Here is a 16363-nt window from a genome sequence, read left to right as displayed (position 1 = left end):
CCCATGCCTCTCCCTGGCTAGAGGCAAGTCCCCTCTAGCCCTTGTTATTATTTCCTTCCTGGGCATACATACTAGAGGTTCCTTCAAGGGGATCCAACAGATTATCCTCCCTTCTGTAATATCTGCTCAGTTGTGGGATGTTGAGGCAACCTTCACTTTAGCAGAGCTCCCTCAGTTAGTGTTTCCCTCCCTGAGTTGACACACCTGTGCTGCCAGGACAGAAGTGGGTTTCCCATCTCACCTTCTCATGTCTTCCCCATGGTCATGTAAAAAGAACCACAGGTCAGCTCGTGGGGTGCACACTCTCTCCCTAGCTGGGGGGCGTTGGGTTCCAACTTTGGGGGCTGTGACTCGCACTGGTGCTGCATTGACCTTCCTTACCTCTTCCCTTATCTCCCTCATCTCCTCCTTAAACTCCTCTTTGAGTTCCTTAATTACAGCAGAGACATGAGCCTGCATTGGGACACTGATCATACTCTCAAAATTTCTAAGCTTGTTGGCAACAGAGCCCACTGTCTCTTGGTTGTTATCAGGATTAATCATTGCAATGAAGGTGGTGTATTGAGATGGCCCCAGGTTTGCCAGATTCCACAGCATCTGTCCTGTGCACGTGACCTTGTCAGTGTCAGGGTCATTGTCATGCTGTCCATCCCTCCCAAAGAGTACCTCCAGTACTGCCACTTCTCTCAGCTGTTGGATCCCTTCCTCAAGGGTCTTCCAGTGCATTCTATGCATTCTCCTGCATTCTCTCTCTGTGGACAAACCTCTTTCTTACACTCATTAAAAGCCACTTCTACAGAGAAAGGGACCCTGGCTCCCTTACAAATATCTGATCTTTACCTGGTCAGTCCTGGGTCAAAGGCCCCAAATTCCTTGCCTCAGTACCATCCAGTTGCACACCTGTGCCCATAAAATCCCAGACCTAAAGTAACCAAGTTGTAAAAGCCTCACGGCCCCATCATGCAACGTCTTTTCAGAGATTATGGAAACTTTCATACGACAGGGACTCGGTGATGATCTCAACCTCTGTCTTCCCTGCTGGTTGTGAGGGCCCTCCTTTCTTATCCTTATTCACTGGGTGCTCTGATTTCATGTTAGACTTCTTTGTTTCCACAGGGGGAACTACTCCTGGCTGTGATTGCCTTTGTGGTTTAGTTGGAACCTGGACAGATGTAACGTTTGTAGGTTCCCCTGCAGCACCATCAGACTCTCCCTCTTTAAGCCAGGGGGAGGGTTTCCCACCAGCTAGGGTAAGGTACTCCTTCAGCATCTGGTCCATCTCACATACTTTTTTCACTAGAACCCCCACGCAATCCTGGTGGTTCCTTTCTGAGGTGGGCTGTGGGGCAGGGTCAGGCTCTGGGGCAGCATCCCTAGTCTCTGGGGCAGCGTCAATGTCTGCAGCACCATCTCTGTTTCCTGAAGTAGGTATCAGGGTTGTTATCCAACTCAATCCCCCCTTATCTCTAAATGTTAAATGTTGCCTATCAGTAACACCAGCCACTGTATCATATCATTAACATTTAGAGGAGATTTGAACCCTTCAAAAATTGGTGGGGTAGACCCAAAAATCTGGGTGAAGGGTTGGGAGAAAATTTCCCCTGGTGTTATAACCCCAAAAACATGCAGTTAGTGTGTGATAGCCCTGAATCCATGTACCCACCTTCCAAAGGAAGTTAAAAATCCATTAATTCCTCACCTTGTTAACCAGTAAAGCAAACTGGATAACAGCCACAGTAGCCTTAGTTATAGGGTGCATGTTCAGATAAGGGCCTGCAAATGGGAGAAATACAGCCACAACCACATGCCACCCAAACCAGGGTAAACTAGACAACATATTGCCACCTAATGAAGTTTCTGTATCAGCACACAAAAAATTAGGTAACTCAAGAACTTTTTATCTCGCAATGCCCTTGAGCTCCATGTTGGGTGGCAAAATCTGTCCTAGTTTGGAGGATAGGTATCTGCTAATTAAGGCAGGAGCGTCTCTTTGAAATGGAGAATGTAAATCCCCCTCCCTCCAAATTATTGTAATTTTAAAATCAAGGGACTCTCAGGCAAAGATATGGGAATTAGGAATAACAGTTCTTTAATAGGGAAATTAAAATAGAAATACAGTACTACAAAGAAACAAACTCCAAACCCTGACAAAGCCAGAGTACAACCTGACACCCCGTCAGGCAGAGTGTTGGTAGCAGTCCCATTAAATGGTGGCTGCATCCTCCTGCAGTGACAGATGTGATTCAGTTTAAGCAGTGCTCCTGTACAAGGTGCAGTTTCTCTCTGGAGGTCCAGTGGTGATGTGGAGAAATCCAGTTTCCCTCTGGAGTACAGAGGAGAAAGGGCTACCTTAGTGTCCCAAAACCTCTGTTTTTATCTTGGTAAGAAATGCTGGGCTCTTCCCCGTGGCTGGAGCAACTTCCAATGGGATGCAGTAATTTTATCAGTCACACAGTGGGACTCAATGGGTCATTAGCAGAAGATACCTACCTGGAGGAAGGATGGGTAGTGCAAAGATAAAGAAACCACCTGGTTTCAATATATGGCCCATTAGCAGAATATCTCCCACGGAAATAAGGATGACTGCTCCCACCCTCAACAGATGGTGATAGAATAGATAACTTTTATCACATCCTGTATTGTAACCCAAGACATCTGGGATTAAAAAATTGAAATTTTAGTGCCCAGATGGGAAGGTTTGGATCCAAAAATGGAAATTTGGGAGCAAAAAAGGAGAACTTTGACCTAAAATCGAGAATTTGGGATTGAAAAAAGGAAATTTGGGTCCAAGAGGAGGAATTTGGTGCAAAATGGGAGAAATTTGGACTAAGAAATGGAAATTTGGTTCCAAAAATGAGATTTTGGGACATAAAAAGGGAAATTAGGTACCAAAAAAGGAGAATTTAGACCTAAACCCAGAAATTTTGGACTAAAAATGGAAATTGAGGAGCTAAAGAAGAGGATTTTGACCTAAAATGGAAATGTGGGCAAAAAAATAGGAAATTTGAGTCAAAAAATGAGAATTTAGGAGTAAAAAGGAGAATTTGGGGCTAAAATGTGAAATTTGGTTGCCCAGATAGGAAGTTCAGCATTGAAAAGGAAAATTTGGGACTGAAAAGAATGAGAAATTTGGCCTAAAAATGGGAAATTTGGGCTGAAAATGGCAAAATTGAGTCAAAAAATGGGAATTAGGGGGAAAAAAAGGAGATTTTTTGACCCGAAAAAAGAGAAAATTTTGGGTCCTGGAAGGGAAAATTTGGGAATAAAAAAGGAGAATTTGAGATCAAAAAGGGAAATTTGTGTCTTAAAAAGGAGAATTTTGAGATAAAAATGGGCAATTTGGGGAGAAAAAAGAGAAATTGGGGTCCATAGAGGGAGAATTTTGGTGTATAAAAGAAAATTCGGTATTCAAAAGGGGAATTTGGGTCTAAAATGGGGAATTTGGGTGTAAAAGGGGAGAATTTTAGGAGCTAAAAAGGAGATTTTGGGACAGAAAAAGGGAAATTTGGGGCTAAAAGGAGAACTGCAGGAGCATGGCGGCGGCAGCGGGACGCGGGAGCAGAAGTCGCCTCAGAAGAAAAAGGAAATGGGCGGGGTTTGTACCGGAAGTTGGCGAGGTGGCTGATGGGAAATGGAGTCCAGGATAAGCCAGGGCATCCAATGGGATCAAAAGGGGGACATTTGGGGCAAAAAAAGGGAAATTTGGGATGGAAAAGGGAAATTTGGGATGAAAAACGACAATTTTGGGTCCAAAAGTGGAAAATTTTGGAGCAAAAATGGGAAATTTGGGTTTAAAAAAGAGAAATTTGGGTGCAGGAAGGGAGAATTTGGGGCTAAAAAGGACAAAGTTGGGTCCTGGAAGGGAGGAATTTGGGACTGAAAATGGAAATTTGTCACCCAGATGGGAAATTTGGGTCCAAAAAGCCAAATTTGGAGCAATAAAGGAGAATATTTGACCTACAATTGGGAATTTGGGACTAAAAAAGATGAAATTTGGGACTGAAAAAGGAGAATTTGGGAGCAAAAATGGGAATTTGGGTCCAGGAAAGGAAAATTTGGGACTGGAAAAGAGAAATTTGGGATTAAATGGGGAATTTGGACCTAAAAAGGGAGAATTTGGGATTAAAAAATGGAAATTTTAGTGCCCAGATGGCAAGGTTTGGATCCAAAAATGGAAATTTGGGAGCAAAAAAGGAGAACTTGGACCTAAAATTGGGAATTTTTTGGACTGAAAAAGGGAAATTTGTGTCCAAGAGGGGGAATTTGGTGCAAAAAGGGAGGAATTTGGACTAAAAAAATGGAAATTTGGTTCCAAATAGGAGATTTTGGGCCAAAAAATAGAAATTTGGGACCAAACAAGGGAATTTGGACCTAAAAGCCAGAAATTTGGGCCTAGAAATGGAAATTGAGGAGCTAAAAGAGTGGATTTTGAACTGAAATGGGAAAATTTGGGCCAAAAAATGGGAAATTGGAGTCCAAAAAGTGGTATTTAGGAGTAAAAATGGAGAATTTCAGTCCCCAAAAGGAGAGAAAATGGACCAAAATTCGGAATTTGGGTGCTGGAAAGGAGAGTTTGGGAATAAAAAAGGAGAATTTAAGATCAGAAAGGGAAATTTGGGTCCAAAATCAAGAATTATTACCTAAAATGGGAAATTTGGGGCTAAAAAGGAGAAATTTGGCCCCAAAAAGGAGAATTTGGACCAAAAATGGGAATTTGGACCAAAAATGGGAATTTGGATCCTGGAAGGGAGAATTTGAGAATAAAAAAGGAGAATTTGAGATCAGAAAGGGAAATTTGGGGCTAAAAAAAAGGACAATTTTGACCTAAACATGGGAAATTTGGAGATAAAAAAGAGATATTTGGCGTTAAAAAGGAGAATTTGGGTCTAAAAAAGGGAAATTTGGCACCAAAAATGGGCAGGATTGGACAGCCCAAGGATCCACTGGCAATGGGCTCTCTAGCCTTTCTTACAATTTGCTGGCATGCTTCTGTAGCTGTTGGTGCTGCTCAGGGGAAATAGCTGTGGAGAGAGTCTCATAGCGAAAGCTGGGTTTAAACACAAGCACGTCACACCCCGCGTTACATCGTATTTTACAATGCGTGCCATGTCAGGTGGGTTATAGTGGGATGAGGTGTTTGTGGAAGTTTGAAAACAAGCTTGAAATTGGTGCTGTTACTTACAAATGTTGTTTTGGATTTGATTTCAGGTGATACAAGAGTCACTATATAAAGATTAAACAGTCAAGAGCCTTGATGACTTCTGTGACCCTTGTTTTCTACTTCAGCTCTTCAGTGAATTGACCAGACCAGGTAAAACGAGTGTTTTTCTTTGGCATTTAGTGTCAGGTTGCTCTGCTGCAGGAGCTGCACCTGGAGCTCTGTTATCCCTGATCCAAGAGCTAATACTGCAAGGAATTTGTGCCTGACTTTAGAGGAAAGAAGCCCACTAGTGTGAGGGTTGTGAGTGAACTGGCTGGAGATGGGGCTTGTCACATGCTGTGGTTATAGAGCAGGGAAACTTCAGCCAACTCATTTTCCACCAGACAGATGGGCATAAGGCCAGTGTGTTTGGTAAATAGGCTGTGAACTGTCAGCAGGTTTCTTGTGTGACATGTCTTGGCTTTGCACATGCACTGTCAGTGCAGTCACACAGTCCTTTGTTCACCCAGACCCCTGCAAGTAGAGCATCAGTTTGAATGTGCTTAGCCTGTCTTTAGCTATGGTTTGACCTGCTCTGTGTAGTCCTGGCAGCAGGAAAAGAGCAGTCCTGAAGTCCTCTGAGGAGAAAAAGTAGCAGAACTCTTTGGCATTTTGCGGTTGGAAGGTTCTCAGACAATCCACTTAATGCTGGGTATTTAAGGTGCACGGGGATGAAAAACATGGATAGCTGGTGTCTTTGGAACCTGGTGTTGATAGCTGGAAAAAGTACATGGCCAGCAGCACCCACCCTCCTGAGGAGAGAGGGATTTGGTGTTTATGGCAGCCCCAGCAGGACTGCAGCCGGTCAACGGCTGCTGGTGGGGGAGGCACGAAGGCTGTGAGGGAATTGCTGTGCATGATGTTCTTGTGGAGCTGTAGAGACAGTGGCTGTCCTGAATGTGAACCTGGAGAGGAGAAAATAGCCCTCTTAGCTTCTCCACACAGACTGGGAATCTGTGTCCTAAGAGGGGCATTTGTAAAGAGCCCAAGTGATTGATGAATCCCAGTCCCACAGTGCTTGTAAACCATGTCAACTGCTCTTGGAATTCCCATTCTTTATTTATTTATTTGCTCTTTGTCCTGGCTGCACAGTGCCCTCAGAATACATAAACATGGACTTCTTGCACAGCATTCTGTGTTCACTGAGGAAAAAGTAAGCCTGGGGTCGAGCAGATAGCGAGTTCTATCTGTCTTGAGCTCTGATAAGCATCTTGTGGAAAGCTTTTCCATCCCGGTTCTCAAGGTTCTTTAAAACAAGCTGTATGTCAGACATAGGATTCAATTGGGACACTTTTGTAATAAGAGCTTGTTATTTTATGTTAGTTGCTGAACACACTCTCCAGGGTCAGCAGGATAGAAAATATTACCACTGAATATTTTCAGCGAAGGAAAGTTGTCCAGATAAATTTTTCTTATGGGCTGCTGAAGTGAGAGCCTTGGATTTCATTCTGTGTCACCACTCCATAGTGGAATGGTTAGTGCACATCAGCAGTTTGCCCACAGCTGCTGCCTGAAGGAGAGCAGAGTGGTGGCTCTGGGACAAATGGCAGCGGCCTGTGGGGAAGCGGAGACCCTGCTTTGCCTGGCCCGTAACCAGCAGAGCTGGCAACAAGAAACTGCCAGGCATGAAATGGAGTTTTACTAGTTTGAGTAGCTGAGAAAAAGATGAGAGGACTAGAGCTGGTACAGGGACAGAAATAATCTGTGATTTTTTAGCATAATATTGTATACATACATACATACATATATATATATATACATATATATATATATACACGTGTGTACACGCATGCACACTAGTCTGAGCAGTGATGGGGGGAGAAGTCATTGGGCCAGATGTTAGTACTTGGCAGTAAGATTGCAGCCGCTTCTTAAACAGGAATCTTTGTTTCTAGAAACTTCCTCTTGACTCTCAGGGTGAATGACAAGAACATACAGGAATGTTATTGCTAAACTCACACGACATTTGTAGCTGTTAAATACCACTGAGGTGCCATTGCGCTCCATTCCCAGAGGTAAAGCGAAAGGTTCACACCAAGTCATTTCTAGCCATCAGTGGTGAGTGGCTGCTGTGCACAGGCAGCTCTTGCAGGATATGAACATTGGACTGCAGGGAATGGCCAAGGTGAGACTTGGCCCTGCAGTCCTCTGGGGTCTGTGGGGACTCACAAAGATGTGAAAGGGCTGCAGGCCACGGGTGTGACCTGCAGTGCTGACCCAGGCTGTGACCCAGCCAAGGAGTTCTTCCAGTGTCCCTTGAGAGGACACCCCAGGGGTTTTTTCTTAATAAGGACTTCTGATAAGGCAATGTGTAGACTCCTGGCTTCATGTAAATATTTATTTAAATTTTTGTCTCTGAAGGCAAAGCATTTATCTCCTGACTTCCCTGCTACTCAGTATCTGTTGAACTGGGTGTGCATTTTCCTAAGCTAATAAAAATCTTCCCCGATGATTCTGTAATTTCCAAAGGAACAGCATGAAGTCACTTTTCTTTTTCTTGTCCCCACAGGTTCAGCTTGACTCATGCTCAAAGACAGGAATGACTCCATAGCCATATGTGGTGAATTGTTATTTTAGAGGGGGATTTGCAAGTTCAGGGCTAAAATATGGTGTGTAAGAAAAGGCTGTTTTGGTAGCATTAGATAAATGCTTTTGCATGAGGTGTTGAAGGTCAGTTGTTTTACCAGTTCAAAGGGAGAAAACCAAACCAGGCTGATGGTGACACTCCTTTCAGCTTGGTATATATTTGAGCAATTATTTCAGCAGGGTTTTTTGTGTTAATGCTGCTTTTGGTTGTGTTTGTTTTGCCATGCATTTGACTCATTGTCAGTGTTTCTCATACAGTAGAAGTGTTCGTCCTACTGAGTGTTTTCCACTCAAAGCAAGCAATTGTGGTATAAAGCAAAAATAATCTCAAAAAGTGGTTTGGGTTTTGTTTTGGATTTGGCTTTGGATTTTTTTTAAATTTTTTTTTTACCCAATGCATTTTAACTTTACTACTGTGAGTTTTATAGTTTTCTCCAAAAACTTGGCATGAATTTCCCCTTTCTACCCCATTGGTAGATACTGTTTCTCTTAGAAAAGCTTCTACCCTCCACCTTCACTGCCCTGTTTTGAAGCAGTGCTCCAGTTTAGCCTGCAGCGATGGCTCTTGCATCCTTTTCCATTCAGGCAATTAAAACCTGAAGTAAAATGAACATTTTGTTGTTGCCATACCTGCCACAGGAGCTCACATTACTGCAGTGTAATTTGTGAGGTAGCTGAGAGGAGAGGGAAGGACTGGGTCAGAGTTCCTAAAGAACTCAGAATTTCAGGCGTGATACAGAAGAAAGGTCAGATTGCAGAAAGGGAAATGTGCCCAAATTGGCTCGAAGCAGTGTTGCTGTCTGTTGTCTTTCAGTTATGTCTTCTGAAAATGAGACTGTTCTAATCATTGTGCTGTGCTAAACACTTCTCACTTCTCCCAGTGCCAGGAAACAGATGAAGCTCGAAGCAACTTGAAGGAATTTGGATGTGTAAAAACAACAATAACACACAATTCAAAGAAAACATTATCAATACTAAAACTAAAAAACATAGTATTAAATAGACCATAGACCTTATCATACACCATGTCCAAACAAAATAAAACTATACATTATATTATGGAAAACCATCTTAAAAGCACTACATTAAAAAAAACCTTTCAAAAATTAAAAACGGCATCTAACAAAAGCCATCTAATAAATTCACAACCAAAACTCCACCAGTAGAGTCGGTCCTACCCCAAATTCCCATCATACATATCAAAAGTCTATTTTAAAAACGTAATTCAATTAATCCTACCTCAAATACAAAGCCATCCATAAAGTGACCTTCATTCAAACCCAAAATTGCACATAGTCAATAACACCGAAAAAAACCACAACACAATATATACCACCAAAAAATAAAATACTGAATTAAGATAAGATTGTAATGAAAATTCGGCTGATGCAAAAAGGAAAAAAAAAAACAAACCAAAAAGGGGGATTGTAGTAATATTGGACAAGTCAGGGCTCTGGACATGTTTGAACAAGTCCAGGTCGTGGCTTGGGAAGTGTGCATCGCTGTGAGCGCCAGGGCGCACCCCCTGTGAGTGGCTCAGTCGTGGCGGCAGGGCCCCCCGCACCTGCGGGCTTCAGTAATGGGGCGGGTCCCTCTGCCTTCGGGTCCGCCCGTGGGGGCAGGATGGCAGGCGCCGCCTGTCCCCTCAACGCTGATGTCAGAGCCTTGCCCACCTCTTGAGGTGGGGCGATGGGATCCTGGGGGAGCGGTGCCGGCTGCTGCAATGCCCCCAACGCCGTGTCCCACCCACCCGCAAGCAGGGGGTTCATCAGGGCTGCCACTGGGGGCCCTCGCCGTTCCCGGGGCCGTGTCCTGCCTCACTGGCAGCGGACAGTGTCACCGCTCCTGTGCCTGTGACTGAGCCTTTTTCGTCTGTGCCTTCCTGCCCGGTGGGCAGAGGCCGCCTTCATCAGTTCAGCCCTGTGCTGCCAGTTGTGATGGACAGCACCTCTCCCTCCAGAGGTGTGGTTTTGCTTCAGAGAGCCAGCATGGCAGTGAGCCCACAGCCTCTCCCTGCAGCAGCTTGTGGATGCTTCCTCCATGCTCCACGACAGTGAGACTGAAGAATCATCGTAGTTTCTGGGAAGCAGTGAAGCTTTGGCCGTTGCAGCAGGGGGACTGGGACCTGCTGGAGCGCATGGGGATGCCAAAAGGGGGAGTCCTTCAGGTGGAGGAGAGTGTCCAGGTTGATTCGACTGAGTTCAGCCTGATCCCTGAGGGACCTCTGACACCAAGTAGTGCTGCGGGTCCCCAGGGGACTGATGGGCTCAGGCCTTTCCTGACTTTAAGGCTGTGCCCAGCTCGGGACAGCCCAACAGGCACGATCCTATTTCCTGGCACATTGCTCAAGACTTACAGGACAAAGTTGCATGATACAGGCTTGGTTCTACGCAAGTTATGCAAATTATTAGGGTGTTGAACACAGATTTGCTAGCACCCTATGATGTTAGATACATAGCCCAAGTGCTGTTTCAGCCAGTCCAATTTAGGGGTTTTGAGGACAATTGGAGGCAAATGGCTGAGATGGCTGCTGCAGAAAACGTGATATGCCCACAGGATGACCCCAGATATGCTGTGGGAAGTGATGCTTTAATGGGTGAGCATCGTTTCTCTAACCCTGATCTTCTAGCTACCTGGGATCCTTTGATACTTGAACAGTGCCAAAAAGTAGGGTTTGGAGTGATTCTAAAGATAATAGAGGCTGCAGCCCCGAAGCCAAAATATGTGAAAATTACTCAGGGTCCTAGAGAACCATTTTTACAGTTTGTTGAAAAAATGGCAGCAGCCCTGGAAAAGCAAGTTGAGGATGATACTTTGAGGCAGCTGTTATGTAAACAGCTGGCCAGAGACAATGCTAATATTGATTGTAAAAAAATTATACAAGCTCTGCCAGAAGACTCCTCGTTGACTGACATGGTGCAGGCATGTGCTAATGTAGGAACCATAGATCATGAGATCTCCACGTTAGCAGCTGCCATGTGGCACCATTAGAAGATGTTGAGGGGTGGCCATCAGAAACAGGGAAAGAATAAGGGCAAGAACAAGCAGAAGCCACAGCAACAAAGGGCTCATATGCCTACCTTTTTGTGTGCTAAGTGCAAAAAGCCAGGTCACTATGGGAACCAATGCAAGTCAAAGAAGCCTGTAGCTGGCCAGGGAAATGGACAGCCGAGCGCTCTGATGTGGCTTCTGCTGATACTTGCCCTTAGTCCTCCCTCTCTTCTGCAGACATCTTTTTCTGGTGCCACATGGCAGCTGCCAATGTGGTGATCTCATGATCAATAGTTCCCACGTAAGCACATGCCTGCACCATATCAGTCAGTGAGGGGTCACCTGGCAGAGACTGTATGATTTTCAAGCAATCAACGTTAGCATTGTCTCTGGCCAGCTGTTTACATAACAGCTGCCTCAGAGTATTGTCCTCGACTTGCTTTTCCAAGGCTGCTGCTACTTTTTCCACAAACTGTAGAAATGGCTCTCTAGGACCCTGAGTGATCTTAACATATTTCTGCCTTGGGGCTGCAGCTTCAATGGTTTTTACAATCGCTGCAAACCCTACCTTTTGGCACTGCTCCAGGATCAAAGGATCCCAGGTAGCTTGGAGGTCAGGGCTAGAGAAACGGTGCTGGCCCATTAGAGCATCAGTCCCCACACCATATCTGGGGTCTTCCTGTGGGTGCACCATGTTCTCGGCAGCTGCCTTGTCAGCCACGTGTCTCCAAGTGTCCTCAAAAACCGGAAATTGTACAGGCTGAAACAGCACCTGAGCTATATGTCTTGACGTCATACGGAGATAGCAGAATCTGTGTTCAACACCCTAATAATTTGCATTACTTGAGTAGACCCAAGCCCATATTGTGCTACCTTGTCCTGTAAATGGGCCCGGAGCTCGCTCATCACCAAGGTCCCGCAGCCCTCCAGGTTGCCGGGGGTGCCTCGGCTCCGGGATCGGCCCTGGGCGCTCTCTCTCCGCTCCGGGGCTCCCGCCTTCATCCCTGGCTCTGCCGCGATGCCCAGAGCCGAGATCGCCCCCTCCCCACCGATCCCGGGCCATCGCCACGTGGAACCCACCTAGACCCCTCCAGGGCCATTTCGGGCTCGCCTTTGGGCTCCTGTCAGATCCAAACATCCCCTGCCCCGCAAAAAAAAAACCCTCCCGAAGCCCCCCCGTGATGGATTTGGGGCGAGCTCCCCCTCCCCGCTCACCTGCGGCTTCTTGGGGGCGCCGCTGGTGCCGAAGCCGGGGGAGCTGCGGCTGAGAGGGCGGGCGGGGGAAGCGCGTGCTTCCAAAAAACGCTGCTCCTGTTCCTGCCGCTCCTCCTGTTCCTGTCCCTCCTCCCATGTCCCTCCTCTTCCTCCTCCTGCCGCTGCTCCTCCTCCTGCCGATCCTTCTCTCCTCCCAGCCCGGCCCGGTGCCAACACCCAAAAAGCAGCCACGCTCTGGCCCGGGGGGGTGCGGAGTGGCTGCGGCCCCCCCGCGGCGCTGGGAGTGCTACTGGGAGCACTGGGAATGTCAGGGAGAGCAGCGGCAGCGATGCTGAGAGCCCCGGGCAGGAATTGGGAGCGCTTTCCCTGCCAGTGCCCCTCTTGCTGGGAGCACTGTGAGCGAACTGGGAGCACCGAGCGCCGGGAGCCGGGGGTGGCCAGATGGCGTGGTTATGCAAATTTCGGAGCGATTGCGCGCTGGGATTGGTGGGTGGGAGTAGCGCGCGGTTTCGGCGGTGACGTGAGGGCCTGGGGGGAACGGAGCGATGGCGGCGGCGTCCGGTGAGAGGGGACAGGGACCGGGAATGGAGAGAGGGAATGGGAATGGGGACCGGGAATGGGGACAGGGACTGGAAATACCGGAGAGGGACAGGAAAGAAACTGGAAGTGGGATTAGGAAAGGACCCACGCACAGGGAATGGGGACAGGGACAGGAAATGGCAATTGGAATAATAGGATGGGTCAGGGAATGGGAATGTGTCTGGGAATGGGACTGGTAAGGAGCACAGGGACCGGGAATTTGGCACCTAGAATGGGACCGGGAACTGGATTACAAGACTTGAGAACGTGAAGGAATCTGGGACTGGGACCTAGAGCATCCACACCAAGACTGAGAATGAGATGGGGAATGGGAATGGGGACAGGGACAGGGACTGGGGCTGGGAATACGGGGAACAGGATAGGGGAATGTGGAAGCAGCAAGCGCAGAGAGAATCTGGGCTGGGGATCAGTGCTCAGCAGAGCTGCAGTGAAAGGCAGCGGGGCTGGGAGCTCTGCAGCTGGGCCTGCCCTGGGCTGCTGCGGCCCAGGGCCCAAAGGCTGGAGCTGCAGCCTTGCTCCTGTGGCAACAAGAGGAGCCTGGTGCAGGCCCATGGCCCCTGCACGGCCCCAGCAGGAGGGAGGGCTCTGAGGCCCAGGGCTGCTGGCAGCATGGGCTGCTGTGGCCAGCTGGGGGCCTCTGAGCAATGGCCAAAGCCTTGTGCTCTCTGCAGCTGGCCAAGGGCAGCAGCAGGGCTCAAGGCTTCGTGTGGCACAGGCAGCCCCAGCTGGGGAGCCCTCAGGCCCCCGTGGCACAGGCGGCCTCAGCAGCGGCACCGGCAATGGCAGCGCCTGTGGGGATTGGGGATGGCTTTACAGCTTCAAAGAGCACAGCAGCTGCTGCTGCTGTCAAGTTGTTCAGTGCAAAGGCACGGCAGGCTCCAAAGGCAAAGAGTGCCAGGCTCTCAAGTCCCTGTGCAATCTCTGTGGCCTAAAGTGCCGATGGAAGCAGCAGCAGCTCTCTGGTGCCAGAGGGGGAAGCTGCGGCCTGGGACAGAGGCTCGAGAGGCAGATGCTCCCTGGCCTTTCTTCTTCTCTTCTTTTCTTCTTGTTCTTCCTCTGCTTCTTCTCTCCCGTGCTGGCAGTGGTGATGATGATGGTGGTGGAGGAAGAGAGAGTGACGAGAGAGGAGCGAGAGAGAGCTCTGGCTCCAAGACAGGGATTTTTATTGACAAATTAGCCCAAACCACCAACCTGAAGCATTTCTCCATAACCTCTTAGAATTCTGGTTCTCTAATACAAAAGTCTGCTTGTCTAACTTGTGCACATGGCCTATCTGTTCTATTTGAAGTATATAAGAAATATTCTTACTATATTTTTATTCTATCTAGTGTTGTGTTTTTGAGCTCTCACTGCATCTTGTTTTTTTCACCATATTCTAAGTCTTTGACATTTAAAGGCACTTAAAACGTGTTTCTATGTACTTCAAACTACGATTTATGATTTTTCTTAATATCTACGGGAATTAATATTTCTACTTCCTTAAACTAAGGTTTAGACCTCTATTTCATGTCGGTGTGGCTTGAAGTACATTGATTTCTCAAAAGGTTTTTAATTTAATTCTTCTATTTTGTTCTCTCCAACAACTGAGAATGGGGACAGGGACTCGGAATGGGGACTGGGAAAGGGATATGGGAATGGGAATGACAACAAGAACTGGGAATGGGAGTATAGGAACAGGACAGGGAATATGGAATATGGGAATTGGGCAAGAATATGGGATGGGGATTAAGAAAAATGGGACTGGGATCAGAAATGGAATACAGGAACAGGATTGGGAGTGGAATCTGGGAAATGGGACTGGAAATATAGAAATTGGAAATATGGAATGGACAAGGAATACAAGACGGGGAACAGGTCAGGCTGTAAGAGCCTGACGGAGATATAGAGACTTCAGCCAGCTTTTAAATTCCTGTTTGTTGCACAATCGAGGTTCCAGCAGTTGGAGGTCGTGGGTGAGCCTAGAGCTGCTGGCTGTAGGCAAACTGTGTGTCCTGAAGTCCCCCTAGTTCTGGTTCCAGTGCATTCAGTACTTTTCATTACAGAACATCTTAATCCATTACTACTAATCAACACCTTTACTATGGCCTAGAGCCTATCATAACTACTGACAGTACCACATTCCTCTTACTGTTTTCCAATCACAAAAGGTTAGTGTGTTACCGTTTAAGGTACAAGTTGTTTTTCAGTTTTCTTATAGGGGAAAATTTGGAGATCTTTTCTCTACGTGCAACATTGGCTTTCTTGTTTGCCTGTGAAAATCCTTTTGTTTGGGAAAGCAGTCTTTTGTTTGCAGTGGATTTATCATTTGCTCTAAGTCATAAAGCCCCTTCCAACTACTTGCTCTTTGCCTTCTAGTTACCCTGTCACACTGGCTCAGCAATTCTTTTCTTCTGTATCAAAACTTGCTGTCATTTCTATTCCTTCTTCAGATCTGTCCTGGTTTAAAGGGGACAATATTGCCAGGAAAAGGAAATTCAGGAACTCTCAGGCAAAAAAGGTATAGGTTGGGAATAACAGTTCTTTACTGATATATTTACTAGACAAACAAAAACAGCATCCGCTATATGAAAGAGAACAAAAACCCAGTGAAAGAACAGAACGAAACAGTCTCAGTCCCTTTTTCCAGTCACCGATGCCCCTCCTGTGCAACAGAGTGATGTTTGGGTTGAGGGTAGAAAGCCTACCAAGGCTACAGGGTCCTCCCTGAAGGCGGGAGGGAATTCTGGCCCAAACTTGATCACCACAGATAAGAAACATTCCTCTGGCAAGGTTTTGGGGTGGAGAGAAGATTCTGAAAGTGTGTGGGCAGTGTAATTGCACCAATCCAGGGAATTGTAAGCTTTGTTGATGGGGAGATATCTTTTCGGTATGTGTTTTTTGTCAAATCCAAATCGGCAAAATTTTGTCTTGGGCGTCTAAGTAAAATTTGACACAAAATGTTGCCCTGGAGGACCCCAGCAAATCCAATTCTTGGGACTCCTCCTGCACATTTGGCAGCATTTTGTCCACACATCCCAATTGTCCACTGGATTGGGTCTCTTACCTGTGGTGCGAAGGAGTTCTGAGTTATAAACTGGCCAATCATCTGCTACCAAAGGAATTCTTACTAAACAGGTGGAAAGTGGGTTATCAAGGTTGCCCATGGATAAACACAGATTATCTTGTTTTAGCGTCTTGCTAAAGTCACCCAGACATTTTGATTGGGCTGTGGGGCGATCCAGCCGCAGGCATGCGGTGCAGTGAGAAGCATCCAGGCGGCAGTGAGGGCAACACCAATGAAGATGCTTTTCATCTTTGGACAAGGGTGTGGCTTCTGATAGGAACACAAGCAAAATTTGTTAACTTTTTAAGTCGGAAGAGGAGGAATAGGGTTTTTTATTGTCCCTATCTCCCCCTCCTTTTTGACTTAACTCTAAGGAAAGGGGAGCAGGTATAGTGTTAGGGGTTTGCTAAGGGTCATAAAGAGGGAGCAATGGGGTTTTCAGCAGGGTTAACAGCATCTAAACATCTGTTCTGTTGCCAGGTTAAGTCTGGCCTACAATTTGGCTGAAACAGCAGAAGGCTATTTAACTTTCTGTTTCATCTGCTGTCGTGTGACAGGACAGTTGATTTTCTCTTGTGTGGGAGCTTTGTGGGGGAAAAAAGGGAAATTTGGGATGAAAAAAGGAGAATTTGGGATGAAAAAAGGGAGATTTTGGCACTCAGTTGAGAATTTTGGGTCCAAAACTGGAAAATTTTGGTGCAAAACTGGGAAATTTGGGCTTAAAAAAG

General features: G+C 46.6%; 1 long non-coding RNA gene across 2 annotated transcripts in view; it reads left to right on the top strand.

The window, feature by feature from the left end:
- Positions 1-16363, top strand: part of LOC117003668 — a 62789-nt gene that overhangs the window by 6509 nt on the left and 39917 nt on the right. For both annotated transcript variants that reach the window (XR_004419528.2, XR_004419529.2), the window contains exon 2: positions 5209-5311. This is a non-coding gene — a long non-coding RNA (uncharacterized LOC117003668). The remainder of the gene's footprint in view (positions 1-5208; positions 5312-16363) is intronic.

The sequence above is a fragment of the Catharus ustulatus genome, chromosome 16 (assembly GCF_009819885.2).
Source record: "Catharus ustulatus isolate bCatUst1 chromosome 16, bCatUst1.pri.v2, whole genome shotgun sequence".
In the NCBI taxonomy this organism is placed as follows: Eukaryota; Metazoa; Chordata; class Aves; order Passeriformes; family Turdidae; genus Catharus; species Catharus ustulatus.
Note: the sequence above shows the minus strand (reverse complement) of the source record. Positions and strands in the feature narration are given on the sequence as shown.